We start from the raw sequence: 20,204 nt of genomic DNA on the forward strand, positions 1-20,204 counted from the left end.
ATTAGTGCTGCTTAAAAATCACGTTTCTTCCGGACGTATTTTATCTAGCCCCTTTGGGTGGGCGACCAGGCTTCGCAGCCACAAAGCATTACGGGTACAGATTTTTCTTTATGAACTTTCATTTTCGTTTATGTCCTAACTTTATTATTTTATTTTTAAAAGTTCCTTGAAAGACCGCACATACAGGTTTTCCTTGTGATTATGTAAGCGTACACTATAGCCAGGATTTTTAAAGTTCAATATTTGTTCTAAAATGTTGTTTTCCAACACCATCTTTGACCTGACTGGGCTCTTTCCTCTAAAAGAAATGATTTTCTTTTTATTAACTAAGATTTTAGTGTTCACATAGATTATATGCTAGATACAAGGCTTTCTATAACTGTGCCTCATCCACTTGAACCATTATTTGATGTCTGCAATAGAAGAGTATTTAGATGTACTATCAATTTTCATTTTTAAAAATGTCGTCAATAGGTATACTCCTACATAAAAAAAGTGGATGGCAAGCTATATCATTGCCTCAGCCCTGTATCTCCTGGAATCTCACTTTTTTAATTCCCATGTCTATGATGAACCATGGACCTTGCCGTTGGTGGGGAGGCTTGTGTGCCTCAACGATACAGATAGCCGTACAGTAGGTGCAACAACAACGGAGGGGTATCTGTTGAGAGGCCAGACAAACGTGTGGTTCCTGAAGAGAGCAGCAGCCTTTTCAGTAGTTGCAGGGGCAACAGTCTGGATGACTGACTAATCTGGCCTTGTAACACTAACCAAAATGGCCTTGCTGTTCTGATACTGCGAACGGCTGAAAGCAAAGGGAAACTACAGCCTTCATTTTTCCCGAGGTCATGCAGAATTACTGTATGGTTAAATGATGATGGCGTCCTCTTGGGCAAAATATTACGGAGGTAAAATAGTCCCCCATTCGGATCTCCGGGCGGGGACTACTCAAGAGGATGTAGTTATCAGGAGAAAGAAAACTAGCGTTCTACGGATCGGAGCGTGGAATGTCAGATCCCTTAATCGGGCAGGTAGGTTAGAAAATTTAAAAAGGGAAATGGATAGGTTAAAGTTAGATATAGTGGGAATTAGTGAATTTCGGTGGCAGGAGGAACAAGACTTTTGGTCAGGTGAATACAGGGTTTAAATACAAAATCAGATAGGGGTAATGCAGGAGTAGGTTTAATAATGAATAAAAAATGGGAGTACGGGTAAGCTACTACAGACAGCATAGTGTACGCATTATTGTGGCCACGATAGACAGGACGCCCACGTCGAATACAGTAGTACAAGTTTATATGCCAACTAGCTCTGCAGATGACGAAGAAATTGATGAAATGTATGCTGAGATAAAAGAAATTATTCAGGTAGTGAAGGGAGACGAAAATTTAATAGTCATGGGTAACTGGAATTCGAGAGTAGCAAAAAAGGGAGAGAAGGAAACGTAGTAGGTGAATATGGATTGGGGCTAAGACATGAAAGAGGAAGCCGCCTGATAGAATTTTGCGCAGAGCATAACTTAATCATAGCTAACACTTGGTTCAAGAATCATGAAAGAAGGTTGTATACATGGAAGAACCCTGGAGATACTAAAAGGTATCAGATAGATTGTATAATGGTAAGACAGAGATTTAGGAACCAGGTTTTAAATTGTAAGACATTTCCACGGGCAGATGTTGATGTGTCGACAGAGGGGCCGACACAGTGTTATTTTGAGGGGGCCGAATAGGCACGCTATAAGCTCACCCAGAATATCGTGAAGTCTGAAACAGGATGCTCAATGAATGCTAATAAGAAAAGTACGTTGCTTTGGGAATACTTAACTTTAATCCATCCTTTTGGTATACATCGTTCTTGTTGAGACATACTGTAGACGATAATTATCAATTGCTATTTAAGGCTAATGGCGCCTTGCTAGGTCGTAGCCATGGACTTAGCTGAAGGCTATTCTAACTGTCTGCTCGGCTAATGAGAGCAAGGCTTCGTCAGTGTAGTCGCTAGCAAAGTCGTCGTACAACTGGGGCGAGTGCTAGTCCGTCTTTCTAGACCTGCCATGTGGTGGCGCTAGGTCTGCAAGTGCTGACAGTGGCGACACGCGGGTCCGACACGTACTAATGGACCGCGGCCGATTTAAGCTACCACCTAGCAAGTGTGGTGTCTGGCGGTGACACCACAGATGTGGACTCTGACCACAATCTATTGGTTACGAACTGTAGATTAAAACTGAAGAAACTGCAAAAAGGTGGGAATTTAAGGAGATGGGATCTGGATGAACTGTCTATACCAGAGGTTGTACAGAGTTTCAGGAAGAGCGTTAGGGAACATTTGACAGGAATGGGGGAAAGAAATACAGTAGAAGAAGATTGGGTAGCTTTGAGGGATGAAATAGTGAAGGCAGCACAGGATCAAATAGGTAAAAAGACGAGGGCTGGAAGAAACCCTTGGGTAACAGAAGAAATGTTGAATTTAATTGATGAAAGGAGTAAACATAAAAATGCAGTAAATGAAGCAGGCAAAAAGGAATACAAACGTCTCAAAAATGATGTTGACAGGAAATGCAAAATGGCTAAGCAGGGATGGGCAGAGGACAAATGTAAGGATGTAGAGGCTTATCTCACAAGGGGTAAGATAGATACTGCCTACAGAAAAATTAAAGAGATCTTTGGAGAAAGGAGAACCACTGCATGAATATCAAGAGCTTTGATGGAAACCCAGTTCTAAGCAAAGAAGGGAAAGCAGAATGGTGGAAGGAGTATATACAGGGTCTATACAAGGGCTATGTACTTGAGGACAATATTATGGAACTGGAAGAGCATGTAGATGAAGATTAAATGGGAGATATGATACTGCGTGAAGAGTTTGACAGAGAACTGAAAGACCTGAGTCGAAACAAGGCCCCCGGAGTAGACAACATTCCATTATAACTACTAACAGCCTTGGGAGAGCCAGTCCTGACAAAACTCTAGCATCTGGTGAGCAAGATGTATGAGACAGGCGAAATTCTCTCAGACTTCAAGAAGAATATAATAATTCCAATCCCAAAGAAAGCAGGTGTCGACAGATGTGAAAATTACCGAACTATCAGTTTAATAAGTCACAGCTGCAAAATACAAAACGAATTCTTTACAGACGAATGGAAAAACTGGTAGAAGCCGACCTCGGGGAAGATCAGTTTGGATTCCGTATAAATATGGAACACGTGAGGCAATACAGACCCTACGACTTATTTTAGAAGCTAGATTAAGAAACCTACGTTTCTAGCATTTGTAGACATAGAGAAAGCTTTTGACAATGTTGATTGGAATACTCTCTTTCAAATTCTGGAGGTGGCAGGGGTAAAATACCGGAAGCGAAAGGCTATTTACAATTTGTACAGAAAGCAGATGGCAGTTATAAGAGTTGAGGAGTATGAAAGGGAAGCAGTGCTTGGGAAGGGAGTGAGACAGGGTTGTAGCCTCTCCCCGATGTTATTCAATCTGTATATTGAGCAAGCAATAAAGGAAACAAATGAAAAGTTTGGAGTTGGTATTAAAATCCATGGAGAAGAAATAAAAACTTTGAGGTTCTCCGATGACATTGTAATTCTGTCAGAGACAGCAAAGGACTTGGAAGAGCAGTTGAATGGAATGGACAGTGTCTTGAAAGGAGGGTATAAGATGAACATCAACAAAAGCAAAACGAGGATAATGGAATGTAGTCGAATTAATTCGGGTGATGCTGAGGGAATTAGATTAGGAGATGAGATACTTAAAGTAGTAAAGGAATTTTGCTATTTGGGGAGCAAAATAACTGATGATGGTCGAAGTAGAGAGGATATAAAATGTAGACTGGCAATGGCAAGGAAAGCGTTTCTGAAGAAAAAGAATTTGTTAACATCGAGTATGGATTTAAATGTCAGGAAGTTGTTTCTGAAAGTATTTGTATGGAGTGTAGCCATGTATGGAAGTGAAACGTGGACGATAAATAGTTTATACAAGAAGAGAATAGAAGCTTTCGAAATGTGGTGCTACAGAAGAACGCTGAAGATTAGATGGGTACATCACATAACTAATGAGGAGGTATTGAATAGGATTGGGGAGGAGAGAAGTTAGTGGCACAACCTGACTAGAAGAAGGGATCGGTTAGTAGGACATATTCTGAGGCACAAAGGGATCACCAATTTAGTATTGGCGGGCAGCGTGGAGGGTAAAAATCGTAGAGGGAGACCAAGAGATGAATACACTAAGCATATTCAGAAGTATGTAGGCTGCAATAGGTACTGGGAGATGAAGAAGCTTGCACAGGATAGAGTAGCATGGAGAGCTGCATCAAACCAGTCTCAGGACTGAAGACCACAACAACAACAACAATGTGATGAATTTAATATTTCTGTACAGACGCCTTTATCAAAACTAGGTACGTTGGATAGCCTTCATTTTCTAGTATTTGCCACAATTTTATTCGATTAGCCCTCTCAAACGCCTTATCAAAATCTATAAAAGAGAGAAGCGTTTCTAAATTATTTTGTTTTCTATTACTCTAATGGTGACGACATAATGCATGTATGATCTCCCTTTTCTAAATCCACTCTCCCCTTCTCATAACAGACAATCTGCAATAGAATTTGAAATTTATTGGGATGTCTTATGGGACCAAACTGCTAAGGTCAACGTTCCCTAACTCTACACACTACATAATCTAAGTAACTTACGCTATGGACGACACACACACCCACGCCCTAGGGAGGACTCGGACCTCCGACGGGGGGAGCTGCACGGACCTTGAGAAGGCGCCTTACACAACGCGGCTACCCCGCGCGGCAACCTGCAATAGCTTTTATTATTATTTTAATATAGATTTTTATATCCTGTATTTATGAGAATAATTACTCTCTAATTTTTACAGTTTTTGTGATCTACTCTTTTGATCAGATTTACTAGTGGAGCAGGTAACCATGGGAAAGTTATTTGGCAACTTTCCCTGCTTTTATCGAGAAGATGTAAAATTATTAATTTGCACCTTATATCATTATAATATGGTCCATATTCACTCTTTCCCTTCCTATGTTATATATTCTATCCTATGTTACAGATCTCAAAAAATATTAATTCTTTCAATGTTATAGGCTCTACTTCTGGAAATTTACTTCCATGGGAACTGTGTTTCGGATTCACACACTTTGATTCACACACTTCTTTATTATGACGAAATTGTTTAAAATATTCTATCCATTCAGTTATTAGGTTTAATCTTGCAGTATCTTTTTCTTTTTTTTTACTTTATTGTTATTTGAATACCTGTACAAATCAGGTAGGCTGGCAGTGGCACACTACGCCGCTCTTCAGCCATAGTGTTGACAATAGGATAAGAACGGAGAATGATAATGAACATAGTGACGGGCAAAAGAGAGAGGTCACAGAGACACAAAAAACACGGAGTCGTTCACACATGACGATAACAACACTGAAAAGACATTGACACGGCGCACAGAACACTGATGAATCCGACAGCACAAGTGAACGTAGTAGCGGGACCGTAGACACTAAAAACACTAAACGACGTCACACACACGAGACACAGAAGGCGATGATCTCCGGTGCGCGAATGTTCACTATGCGTGTGTGAGTCAGGGGACTTTCCAAGAGAGGAGGAGGAGGAAGGGGAGTGGGAGAGCGAGAGGGGAGAGCAGAGATGCCACGGGCAGGGGAGATAGGGGGGAGGGAGGAAGGGGGAGGGGAAGCCCGGGGGAAGAGGGGTGGAGGGAGGGGATGGGGGAAAAGGAAAGAGAAGGGAAGAGAAGAGAAGGGAGGGAGGGTGCCGAAAGGAAAGGACACTGGAAGTGGGGGGTGGGGCAGGGTCAAAGTTGATAGGAGGGGAAGATGGAGGTGACGAGGACATCATCAGGGAGGGGGAGCTGGCGGAAGCCACCTTGGGAGAGGGTAAGGAGGGTGGAGAGATGGAGACCGGGAGGGACGTGGGAATACAGGCGCGGCAGCGGGCGGGGATGGGAGAGGATCGGGGATACGAGATGCGATAGGCAAGGCAGAGAGCATGGCGTTCAAGGATTTGGAGGGATTTATAAAAGGGAGGGGAGGCAGAGATCCAGGCTGGATGGGCGTAACAAAGGATAGGGCGGATGAGAGATTTATAGGTGTGGAGGATTATGGAGGGGTCCAGACCCCACGTGCGGCCGGAAAGGAGCTTGAGGAGACGGAGTCGGGAACGTGCCTTGGCTTGGATTGTCTGGAGATGGGGAGTCCAAGAGAGGCGACGGTCGAGGGTGACGCCAAGGTATTTAAGGGGGGGAGTGAGGGCGATAGGACGGTCATAGACGGTGAGATAGAAATCAAGGAGGCGGAAGGAGGGGGTGGTTTTGCCTTCAATGATCGCCTGGGTTTTGGAGGGATTGACCTTGAGCAGCCACTGGTTGCACCAAGCAGTGAACCGGTCAAGATGGGATTGGAGAAGGCGTTGGGAGCGTTGTAGGGTGGGGGCAAGGGCAAGGAAGGCGGTGTCATCGGCAAACTGGAGAAGGTGGACAGGGGGCGACGGCGGCGGCATGTCCGCCGTGTACAAAAGGTACAGAAGGGGGGAGAGGACGGAGCCTTGGGGCACACCGGCGGAGGGGAAAAAGGTGTAGGAATCTGTGTTATGGATCGTATCTTTTTCTGTTTTTATGTGCTTAAATAATTTACATCCAGTTAGCTGCCACCCATGTAGAACATACACTACTTTACTTATAAACTTTTTCCATGCTACCATATGAACCTTTCTGTTTACTCTCTTGGCAATTCTTCTTTTGTCTTTTTACGGGGTGAATGTTGATGAAACGGACGAATTGCCGGGATAGATTCCTGACTGGAAATAGAGGAAAAATATCCTATGAACACGTGCCCAGAAGCATATCGTTGCCACGGTAGCTGGCGCTGTCGAATGAAAGTTCCTCTGCCCACGTGCCGTGTGTTCCTTGTGTGTTACAGGCTGTGTGACTGATACATCGTACTGCAAGCAGCACAGAGGTCCGTTATTCATGTCGGGAGCAAGCTGAGATGGTGTTTGTGGACGGCCAAGCTGATGGAAACGGCCGAAAGGCAGCACGGCTATACCAAAACAAGTACTCTCACAGACACCAGCCACATCAGACAACATTTCAAGCTCTTTTTTGGCGTTTATTTGATTATGGGTTACACGAAACTGGCGGACGGCTTTCATGGAGTGTGTTCTAGGATTCGTGTCAATATCTTATAGAGCCTGGTCCTCCAGATCTTGTGTACGCACAGTCCGCCGCCGGCTGCACGTTCGCCTCTGAAAAGAATCACGTTCACGCAAACGTCCGCAAAGGACTTGAAATTTTGTGTGATGTGGTTGGTGTATGTAGGGGTGCTTTTTTTGGTATACCCGTGCTGCCTCTCGACCGTTTCCATCTACTTGTCTGTACACAAACACCATCTAGGCTTGTTCCCGATGTGAATTCCGGACCATTCTGGTGCTTACAATACACTGCGTCCATCACACGGCCTGCAACACACAAGGAACGCATAGCACACGGTCAGAGGAACTCTCATTCGTTAGCGCCATCTACCGTGGCAGCGATGCATTTCCGGAAACGTGTTTATAGGACATTTTTTGCTCCATTTCCAGTCAGGAAACCGTTCCTGCTGTTTGACGCTTTCATTAATGTTCACCGTGTATGCTTCGTGAGATACAACTGTTTCATTTTGTAAATATATCTTGAATGCTTTCCATTTTTCTTCAATAGCTTGTTTCCTTTCCACGTTCCATATCCTCAAAGCCTTTCTATTTCTTATCTTTCTCATCTTTCCTAAACCTTCAGTTGGAGTTGCATAGATTGCCTATATTATACTGTATTTTCCCATTCTTTACTTAGATCTTTATCAGTTACTTTTCCTTTAGATGCTTTGTAATTCTTTATGGATATAGAGTACTTAAACTTTCTGTTTATAAGACGTACGCTTTATGAAAATGGTTCAAATGGCTATGAGCACTATGCGACTTAACTTCTGAGGTCATCAGTCGCCTAGAACTTAGAACTAATAAAACCTAAGTAACCTAAGGACATCACACACATTCCCGAGGCAGGATTCGAACCTGTGACCGTAGCGGTCGCTCGTCTCCAGACTGTAGGGCCTTGAATCGCACGGCCACTCCGGCCGGCGTACGCTTTACACATTTATTTATTTCCTTGTTTGTATTTTGGATTATTTTTCCTCTATTTTACGATTATTAGGAGTAGTCGAAGTAGAAAGGACATAAAACGTATACTGGCAATGGCAAGGAAAGCGTTTCTGAAGAAGAGAAATTTGTTAACATCGAGTAAAGATTTAAGTGTCAGGAAGTCGTTTCTGAAAGTATTTGTATGGAATGTAGCCATGTATGGAAGTGAAACGTGGACGATAAATAGTTTAGACAAGAAGAGAATAGAAGCTTTCGAAATGTGGTGCCACAGAAGAATGCTGAAGATTAGGTGGGTAGATCACATAACTAATGAGGAGGTATTGAATAGAATTGGAGAGAAGAGAAATTTGTGGCACAACTTGACTAGAAGAAGGGGTCGGCTGGTAGGACATATTCTGAGGCGTCAAGGGATCACCAATTTAGTATTGGAGGGCAGCGTGGAGGGTAAAAATCGTAGAGGGAGACCAAGAGATGAATACACTAAACAGATTCAGAAGGATGTAGGTTGCAGTAGGTACTGGGAGATGAAGAAGCTTGCACAGGATAGAGTAGCATGGAGAGCTGCATCAAACCAGTCTGGACTCAAGACCACAACAACAACAGGATTTTTAAATTACGAGATAGTGTTCCGAATATAGGACATGTCATTGTCTTTATCTACTGTAACATCTTGTACCACGGAACTTATAACTGATTATTACATAATCGACCAATGATCTACAGGGTAGTTATAAGTAAACTTTCGCTACTTGAGAGGGCCCACATGAAAAACGAGTGAACGTAGGGCAATGAAACAAACAGATTTTAGCTGTTATTTTAGGTTATCTGTCTTCAGTTGACTGCAATCTAATAAAAATAGTTACACCTGACGCGTTTCGCTTTTATTTACAACGCATCTTCTGTGGCAGTGGTGTTTCTTTACATAATCTGCTCCTTCCCTTCTTGCTAGCAGTGGTTGGTGTCTGGCGTTTTGCGTTGTTTCCTGCGCTGCACTATTTACAATTGACTTCTTAACTGTTTATCATTCATCACTGCTACAGTGTTTATGCGACGACGTGAACGAAAACAAACGAATAGGCATAAACACTGTGGCAGTGATGAATGATAAACAGTTAAGAAAGTCAATTGTAAGTAGTGCAGCGCAGGAAATAACGCAAAACGCCAAAAACTGCCAGTGCAGATGTGAAATGAAGCCTGTCGACACCAACCACTGCTAGCAAGAAGGGAAGGAGCAGATTATGCAAAGAAACATCAATACCCCAGAAGATGCTTAATAAAAGCGAAACGCGTCTGGTGTTATTCTTTTTAATTAGATTGCGGTCAGCTCGAGACAGATAACCTATAATAACAGATGCTAACAGTTGCTGCGGAAGATGGCCACACATACAAACGTAAAACAGATTTTAATGTGTACTTGAAGTGGCAACATTTGTTAATTGTGTACCATCTTTACGTTTCAGATTACAAACGTAGCTCAGGGTGACGACAATCTGCATCGACAACAGGCCAGAACCGCATTAGAGATTGCTCTACAGCTGTCCGAAATATCTAAGATGGGATGTTGGCTGTCTCCTTCACTATGCTCGTCTCCAACCTCCAACGTACGTTGATGTCCCGTTGATAAACCCTCTCCTAATCACATGGGTTCAAATCCGATGATCTTGGTTGCCACGCTGTTTGGAACGATTGGACAATGGTGCGTTTTCCTCCAAATACGTTACGGAGTAACTGAGTGAGCTCGAGCAATGTGAGGTGGAGCTCCACTGTGCGTCAAGAGTTGAGTCCAAAGCAATTCTCTCCATAGAGCATGGATCGCAAGTTGGAGGAGCAGATCACAGTAACGTTTGCTGTTGACGCTGCATGTCCCTTATCTTTGAAGTCAAGAGTTCTCCCCTACATCGCTGAGCCAGTACCGGCATCTAAAGGCAAGTCATGACACTAATACTACAACAACGCAAATCTTGCAGCGCAAGGTCTGGTCGTTCGTGTAAGGTAGGATACCCATATGGCAAATAGTTTTGTGTCTACGCTGGCTTAAGTAGCGAAAGTTTAATTACAACCAACCGTTGTAATTTTGACTACTTCATGTAAGCTTAAAAATATCTTTCTCGCGAAAGCAGGTATTTGTTAATTTCAGCTGGTTGAAAGTTGCAAATTGCCAAAGCCCCTATCCATTTTCATTCACTTTCTCCGGAAATCCCCACAACATTTGGAACAGGTATTTTGACTACTTCAGCATTTAAATTTCCACTGACAACCAGTCGGTTACTCTTGATTCATTTATCTATTATGGATTGTAATATTTTATAGGTCTGTTTTGTTTCGTGTTTTTCCCTTGTTTAGGCCAAGCTGTTACCATTCTTTCATTTATGATAGAATAATTTTCTAATGCTTTCTCCCACTTTTGTTCTAAAGATGTGGCTACTCCGTATAGAGCTCCACTATGTATAAATGTGTATTTATCAAAAAGCCTTTCGTCAATTTGCTACTATTTTGTGACCCATAACAAAGTTTCCATCGATTCTGAAGTCTACGAAACATTGAATGTGCTAAATAGGTACGAGTGCCAATGAATATACATTACATGAGTTAATACTGGATAAAAACTATTATGAGTAGTTCAGGAAATGTGATACTTTATTACGAACCCTCGTGCTCTGTGCATTTTCTATTATTATTATTCACGTGTTTACGATTTACAGACTAAACTGTAACATAGTTCGGCAATGATTAAGGTTTTCATTAAATGAGACTCTTCAACCAGCAGACGCTGTGAAATTTAGCGAAAACACTAGGTATCTCAAATGGACATAAGAAATAAAACAGACTGACATAAGGTTTCCAGGATTAATCTCGTATGCAGATTTATTATAAGAGATCTTCATTGTGGATACATAATGCTGAATTAATATTGGATTTTACTGCTTGCATAAGAGGGGATCAGAGAATTTTTTAACTGGACTAGTTCTATGTCACCGATAACCCACCATTTACAAGCTTTTGAACATATCTTTTGTCCATAGTTTTTACTATTGTTCATGTTAGTAGCGTAGGTAATAAAAGCTTACCTTATCAAGATGCTTCAAAGAGTTTACTGTGCTTGTTGCGTTATCTTGTCATGGACTACACTTCTTGCTAGTTGCCAGTGGTGACAGTAGAAAACAAAATAATTTATGACTGGTTTATTTTAGACAAAATATAAACACCATGAGTTCTTACTTTGAAGAGTAAAAATGGACACTTCAAATATATTTACGATTTCCTTGCTTTTACTATGCATCGTGTACAATAAGCAAAAGAAAATTCATACAACAAACATTACTATGCTGCAGAGACAAAGAGATGTCAGAAATACGTAGAACTTACCATACATTCTTCTCATCAGCGTTTGTGTAGGCTTCTTCCTCGGCTGTTCTATCTAATAATTCTCAACTTAATTCTATTTCCATCAATTTAATTTGTAACTTGCTTTTGTAGCATCCTATTTCGAATAACTTCAGCGTAATTTTATCCACTTTTCCTCAATACCCATGCCCACATTTTGTGACAAACCATTTCGGTACCTATATTCAGGTTTACTTCCTGATTAAGTTGGGGTAATAATACGCCCGTTCATCACACTCCCAATTCAACTATTTGATTACCATATTAGAAGTCCCAGCCTAGTTTTAGTCATTTGATATGACACAGTGAGTGTCGAGTACCCCTTAGAACTGCTATAAAATGCTCGGTTCACGGTTTACTAAGCTTCCTGAGTGTTCACTGTCTGAGTCTGCTTCTCTCACTTCAGTGGCAGTCGAGCCTGATAAAAACAGAATCAAATGTATGTAAAGATCGGAATTTCTGCTAATACGAAAACATGACTTCATAAATTAACTTCCACTGTTTTCGTTCACTAAATTTAAACTACAAACTAAAAGAAACACATACTGCCCAAAACGCCTACTTCCCTTAGTGGCCAATTAAAAACGTTACGGCGACCGCTCCATACTGATGGCTGTATGACTGTTAACGCCAAACGTCCTACAATACGCTACTCTCACAGAACGGCGAAAAGCTCCAATCAACATCGTTATTCTGTTATCCGAAAATTGTTGTATTAAAAGCACTTCATTAACATGTTAACCGTTAAGAAATAATATTTTATACTTATTGTGGCTTTTTCTTAGCGTATTTGTCCACCACCAGGAGGAAGAACTAGGATAACATTACTTTCCCACCAATAGACAGTGAGCTTTTAGCTGAGTATCCAGAATGCCAAGCAGTTAGTCTTTACCCCAGTCTCCTGCAACATTCTCGCTGTTTCGTACTATCGAAGACTACGAACGTGAAACATGCCGAAAGTTTTTAAAAGAAGTAATAAATAGTTCGTGACAGAAACAGAATACTATCAGCACTTCAGTAACTTTTGTCTTAATGTTTATTTTGTTAAGACAGCTTTTTATTTAGCCCCACAAGCTTGAATAAATATTTTCCAGTTATTCCACCGCAGAATGGCAGAGAAGTAAGGGAATCGAACCTAGGATATCCACGACAGTAGTCCATGACGCTTGACCAGTCAGTGTAAGTGATAATAGGATTTAGCAAAACAAAACATAAATAAGATTTACAGTTTCATTCACTCAATATTGTTTGAAGGTCCAATATTGCTCTCTTTCCTTGTGTAATCTGACTCACTTGGGCTTTCCTGCCTTAAAGTTAAGTCATTTGAGAGTATCTTTAGGTGGTGATGAGAGGTATCTGTATGTTAATTACTGTTTAGGTATGAAATTCTGATCCTGTTTTATTCCTTGAAACAGTAACGGAACTCATTTCCGATTTATCACAAACGTTTATCCGAGGTTAGAGAATTATACAAATGGTACATGAAGGTATTAAAGGTTGTAATTTTCTTGGCAGACCGTTAGATTATCCAACTTTCTGGTAGCATTCAGTACGCTAACCACTCACGTCCCTACTCGCACAACATCAGTTTTATTCACTCTCATTAACCCATTCTGGATAAATCTGCACCCTGAGATACCTTTGAGACACTAGAGTTCCACTTGCGTATATTTCTTGCTTTTACATTTCACATGTTTACGGTGTAAGGAGACAAGGTTTGTGGCGGAGACACACCATCCCAAGTTTTTCACTTCTAACATGTACGCCTCCATAGGCCTACCCTCCCTGTGGTATGGGAATAAATCCCATCCTCAGTTATCCAACAAGGATGTCTTTGCCGATGTGAAGAGAATTCGTTACCCGTTAAGTTCGACGGATGAAAGACAAATTGAATACTTACTTAAAAAACTGCATTAGTAAAGCTGAAATCCAATCACTGAGAAATTTGAATTGTGTCTTAGAAATTTGAATTGTGTCTTAGAAATTTGAATTGTGTCTTAGAAATTTGAATTTTGTCTTAGAACTATGTTTGACATCGTTTGAGTTACGCTATTGACTGGCCGACCGTGTAAAGTGGACTCATGGACTGTGCGTAAACCTTTCCGGGAAATGTGCTTCATCATCCTATTGTCCTTTGTTCTCCACATAATTGAGCTGTCAGATTTTGTACCAGTGCAACATTCCTCACAGCCTTGAGACATGTTTCAGTACACAAGTAACGGAATGACCGATGTGCTATTTTGCTTGCAACAAAAGTAATGTCAATGATATAACTGCTGCATGATTGTATAGAAAATGTTTTTGAACAGAAAATTCCGCATTATTCGACGTTCACAACAATTGCGAGGAGCCTACGAGGTACTGTATTTGCTGTCTAAGGTGTTTCAAAAAATTCTAACGCGTACACACGGCGCAGTGTGTGCTCGATGCGACTTACCTTTTCTTATTTTGTTCTGTGGCTAATTCATTTAATTATTAACAGTGCAAGTGCAAAGTAAACTTTCGGTCACTTCTAGGCTGCTGTATAAAGCTGACATTGCTTGTCGATAAGAACAGCCATGTCAAAGACAACTTCCACCTGATGATGATGGATAATAATTGAAACATGTAGTGGATGATAAAGCTTGGTAAATGACCTACATACAAACACCCTTATTAGCCACTTCAAACTATTACAGGGTGCGGCAGCGTTCATAGCGTAATTTGACTTGCGTAGTACAATGACGTACTGCAGGAATGCGTGCCAGCTCGTGCCACATTCGTGTACTAATGAGCTGCCATTTCGAGTGTGACAGTGATATGAAGCGGTGGAGTGCACAGCATCGTGCCTTTGCTGTTGAAAGTTATGTCAAGAATAACGACCCTGTTATTGCTACTCAGCGTCTATTTCGGCAACATTTCAACTTGGAACGTCATGGGAAAGTTCCAGATGGACGGACCATTGTGAGGTGGGTACGTGCATTTCGAACAACAGGTTCTGTTTGCAATGGCAAACCGGGAAGAAGTGAAAGAACTGTGCGGACACCATAAGTCGTGGAAAATTTTAGTGCTGCACTATTGCGTAGCCCAAAAGATCTGCTCGTCGTCATGCGCGAACTGTGCGTATGTCCGATCGCTCATTCAGGAGAATATTGCACGAAGATCTTAATTTTCACCCAATTAACCTGCAGATTGTTCAGGCAATTAGGCATCGTGACTGGGTTTCACGCGAAACATTCTGCTTAACCATGCGTGATCTCGTTCGCCAAAATCCACAAATGTTGCACACCATGCTGATGTCACATGAAGCTCATTTCGAGTTATGTGGTTCAGTGAATAAACAGAATATGCGTTATTCGAGTGATGCAAGCCCGCGTGAACTGCACATTAAGCCCTTGCACAGTTCTCGAGTCACAGTGTGGTGTGGAGTTGCTTCCTTTGGGATTATTGGCCCTTACTTCTTTGAGGATGACAGCCGTATGGCTGTAACTGTCACCAGTGAATGCTACTTAAAGATGATGCTGCAAGACTTCGTTCTTCCCCAATTAGGTATAGTCGATGTGGATGTGGAACAATTATGGTTTCAACAAGACGGAGTGACCGCATACAGCCAGAATTTGCATGGATTTATTGCGACAGAGATTTCCGGGAAGAGTAATTTCCCATTTTGGTGACATTTCCTGGCCGCCTCGCTTACCTGACCTTTCATGTGCAGACTTTTGCCTTTGGGGCTACCTGAAGCAAGAAGTGTTCCGAACACGTTGTGCCAAGATTCCTGAGTTGAAGGATCGCATCAGAACTGCTGTCGGCAATGTGCCAGGGAACACGTTACGCCGAGTTATGGAAAGCTTCCAACGCCGCCTAGATGAATGTGTTGTGCAGAGGGGGCATCATTTGACAGGAGTCATATTTAAAAAGTAATCCAAGAAATGGACAATGACTTACACATTAGTAAATGGCATACCTTTAGCTGTTAATTGACATAAGAGGTAATAAATGTGTTTTTAATATCCTACTATGAACGCTGCCGCACCCTGTACTTGCCTACGGTCAGCGCTATGGTCTCGACCTCCTTTCTAACCTGCTTCCATTCTTCTCTGTCCATCGATTTCCTTCTACAAGCCCTGTCTCCCATTGCTTTGAGATCCTCCTCCATATCTTCAAGCCACTCTTACTCGCGTCTTCCTGTTCTCCTTCTCCGTTCCGGCTTTCCTATAAACACTCTCTCGACACTTCGAGTTTCTGCCATTCCCTATATGTGACGAGCCCTTCTTATTCTTCCTTGCTTGATTTTCACTAAAATATTATTCTGTCAAAAAAGTAGCTATTGTTCCACATTTGTTCTTATTCCCCAGCTTCCTTTCTCTCTCATTGCCCCAGATATCTTTCTCAAAATCTTTCTTCCCCACCTCAGTAACAGCCTTCCTCCTTTGTAGTCATCACCCAGTCTTCCGATCCAAACATTGCTTTAGATCTTCAGTAGTCAAGTATATTTGAGTTTTTGTATTCATACTAATTTTTCTGGACATGAATATATTACGCAAGGAATAATATTATTGGCTTCCACTTGCTATCCTTCCTTGAATTTCTGCTGCTATCTTCTTTTGCTATTATCGAACCTAGGTATTTAAACTTTTTCCATCTTTGATATTGTTTCCCATTTTTTTTGAAGGTTTATACCTTATCCTCACCAGGATCTCCCATTTACATTTTGTTTCATTTACAGTCACTTCAAGTGCTAACTTTCGCACTGCTCTTCTATTGCAGCACCGTTATCTTTCAAAGTTCTGATATTCCTTGGAATTAATGCTACGTCAACAGCGTATGCCACCACCTGGACCTTCAGTTAAACATTGTTCCCTCTGAGTGTGTCGACATTCGCCGAATCACTCTCTCCAGTGAAAAGTTAAATAGTACAGAGATCCCATCTTCCTGCCACAGTCCCCTCTCCACATGGATCTACACTGTAGCACGCTACAGATGGGCCCAACAACATGCCGAATGCACCGCTCAGGACTGGCATCACGTTCTCTTCACCGATGAGTGTCTCATATGCCTTCAACCAGACATTCGTCGGAGACTTGTTTGGAGGCAACCCGGTCAGGCTGAACGCCTTAGACACACTGTCAAGCGAGTGCAGCAAGGTGAATGTTCCCTGCTGTTTAGGGGTGGCATTATGTGGGCCCAACGTACGCCGCTGGTGGTCATGGAAGGCGCCGTAACGGCTGTACGATATGTGAATGCCATGACCAGCATGTTCTCCAGACATGAATCCTATCGAATATGACTGGGATAGATTGAAAAGGGCTGTTTATGAAGGTGACCCACCAACCACTCTAAGGGATCTACGCCGAAACGCCATTGAGGAGTGGGACAATATGGGTCAACAGTGCCTTCATGAACTTGTGGACAGTATGCCACGACGAATACAGGCATCCATCAATGCAAGAGAACGTGCTACTGGGTATTAGAGGTACCGGTGTGTATCAGAAATCTGGACCACCATCACTGAAGGTCTCGCTGTATGGTGATACAACATGGAGTGTGTGGTTTCCATGAGCAATAAAAAGGGCGGAAATGATGTTGATCTCTACTCCAATTTTCTGTACAGGTTCCGGAACTCTCGGAACCGAGGTGATCAGCTTAGCAGCGGTGAGGGTTTTGGACGCAAAAGCGACTGGGCTTTCCACCCCATCAATCATGTGAGACAGGACTGCTTTCACCCCACACTCTGATGTATCTCCTGCTAAGATAAGAGATCTGGGAGGGTTGTATGCTGTGAGAAACGAAGAGTGGAGATTGCCCTGCTTTATTCTCCGAAATATTTGTCACATGCCAGGGTCCACTGCTAATGAAAGTTTTCTCCGCAGTATACGGTGTAGTTGTTCAGCAATGGCATTGTACCATTGCTGATTTCAGCAAACTGGCATTGATAGGAGCCGGACCTTATTGTACTGTCTCGGTGCACTGAGGTGTGGGTCAGATGCCGGAAGCACCGAAAAGGCAGGCGGGATACCCACCCTGACAAACAAAGAAACAGCACTTGAGCTTGTTACATTTCAGTTTGGCCTGTTGTTGACCATGTCCTGGGCATATATGCCTGCAATGGGAATGTTGTCTAAGTAATTTGCTATCCTTATTACGTCACTGAAATATCGCCAGGGGCCTGCCAAAGAGAAGTCTGTTGCACTGAAACAACCCGAAAGGAATGTTGATAACCAGCCTACATTGGGATTCTTCGTCCAAAGGTATCTGGAGGCATGTATCCCCCAAGCCAATTTTTGGAAAGACTTTCCTGTCCACTACAAGGGTCAAAATGTCTTCTATCTTAGGTATCAGTATGCATCAAAGACTAATTGGGCGCTGATGACCATCTTGAAATCTCCGCAAACGCGCAAAGCACCCTTTGGTTTTCGAACAATGACAATGTGTACGGCCTATTGGCTGTTTGGCGCTGTAGTAAGGATGCCCTCATCTTGTAGGCGCTGTAATTCTCCATGAAGCTTATCCCTGACCACAGAAGGAATATTTCTAGCTTTTAAAAACTTCGGCATTGCTGATGGAAGGAGAGCCATGTGTGCTTCAAAGTCTCTAACACTCAGAGAGGGTTGTGAAAATATGGAGCTGAATTTTGAAAAAAAAAATTCTTTGAGGTGTGGGTTTATACCCAGAGACTTGACTGTGGGGCCGATTCGTGAATTTCTAATCCAAGTCCATTACAAAGATCCTTGCCTAAGAAACTGACAGCTCTTGGGGTATATACCACAAAAAACCTGGCCTCGATGTGTGACCGATACAATACTTGAGCTGTGAATTGTCCGTTAACTTTTACAAGGTCATTGCTATAGCTTTGTATTGGGGTACCAAAGGGATGGACAAGGATGACACTGTAATCTATAATGGTCATGGCAGACTCTGTGTGTATCTACAAGGAGATGAGTACATTGGCAGTTAATTGAAGACTTCTTGTAGAATGTGGTAACGCTGATTGAATATATGCTATGTCTGGCACAGTTCATCCACGTTGTCTGCCTTACAATCAGAGGAGTCAGCGTGGGATCCGCCCACCGACATCTTCATAGCTGGTTGACCCTATGTTCAGACTTGCTCTCTGCTTATCCTTTTCCATCAGCAATGCTGAAGTTTTTAAAAGCTAGAAATATTCCTTCTGTGGTCAGGGATAAGCTTCATGGAGAATTACAGCGCCTACAAGATGAGGGCATCCTTACTACAGCGCCAAACAGCCAATAAGCCGTACACATTGTGTCGTTGACGACTGATAAGAGCACTGACTGCAGAAAGGAAGTTGCTAGAGACGGCGATGGACTGCCGTGTCTCTACCTGAAATTTGTAAGTCTGATCAGGCCACTGACTGTGATTCGGTTTGAGGACGACGTGTTTGGCCGAGTTGCAGACACTTGTGAGGGGTCCTGTATGGAGGCGAGGACAGAATAGATTGTTCAAATGTTCAATAAGTTTCTACAGATGGGTCCTTGAGTTTCAAGACATCAGTTCTAAGACCATCATCCGGGGCATGCATGAAAATCATGTCTCTAATGAACGAAGCAGGATATGATTACTTGAGAGTCAAAGTAGTCACGTAAACTGGTCTTCAACTTGTCATATAGACAAGCACTAGGTTTCGCCTTCTGCTTTAATTGTCGTAATAAGTGAAAAGTGTCCAGATCTACGTATGCCAAAAGGAAAGCGAGCCGCTGGTCATCACGCGAGGGGTGTGAGCCAGGAAATGTTGCTCAATGCATGTAATGTACTTTTCCCACTGTTCAACCTTCTTTTCGGACAGTTGGAAAGCTGATGGCATCGTCTGGAAACACCTGACAGTGGAGTAGATCTCGGAGAGATTTCTGGAGGTGATGCTCGATCAGGAATCAAAGGGTGCACTGCATTTGCTGGAGTAGTAACAATATCTGAGCCGAGGGAACCATCGGTTCCATCACGTTGTAAACAACATTATAATGAGCATACTGTCAAGCGGAAAACACACGCAAGCACCGAATACCTAAATCAAAGAACATGCATGAGGCTGTTGTGAACACAAACCCTTGTCACCAAATGATATGTCTGCCAACAATGACACGCAGTGTTACCAGACAGCAGTGATTGAACAGTTTATCATAGATTAACAACACGTCTACTCCGATGTGGACTGAAGCAAAACATAAACAAGTCACTTCTTGAAACAGAAGGCCGGTTGGATTCTCTGTAAGTTCAGTAAACAAACATTTAATATAAGCCAAAGTTCCGTAGGAAGTTCACTATTAAAATACGAACTGAATGAACAAAGCTTAAGTCTCACAGGAAGTAAGATTGTCTACATCGGGCGTCTAGCCATTTGAAAGTTAAACAAGAATAAATTTACAGCTCCACGAGTCTGCACAGACGACATAGGATGAAGCCACGAACGGGTTGCCCCTGTGAATTAGCCATCTCCAATACAATGGTGTGATATTGGTTGCTGGCACTGCAATTGTTCAGCCTTGCCACAGCACGAAATACACTGTGTGATCAACAGTATCCGGACAGCTGACTGAAAATGACTTGCAAGTTCGTGGCGCCCTCCATCGATAATGCTGGAATTCAGTATGGTGTCGGCCCACCCTTAGCCTCGCAGACACACGTTCAATCAGGTGCTGGAAGGTTTCTTG

This window comes from Schistocerca cancellata, chromosome 5 (genome assembly GCF_023864275.1).
Source record: "Schistocerca cancellata isolate TAMUIC-IGC-003103 chromosome 5, iqSchCanc2.1, whole genome shotgun sequence".
Lineage (NCBI taxonomy): Eukaryota > Metazoa > Arthropoda > Insecta > Orthoptera > Acrididae > Schistocerca > Schistocerca cancellata.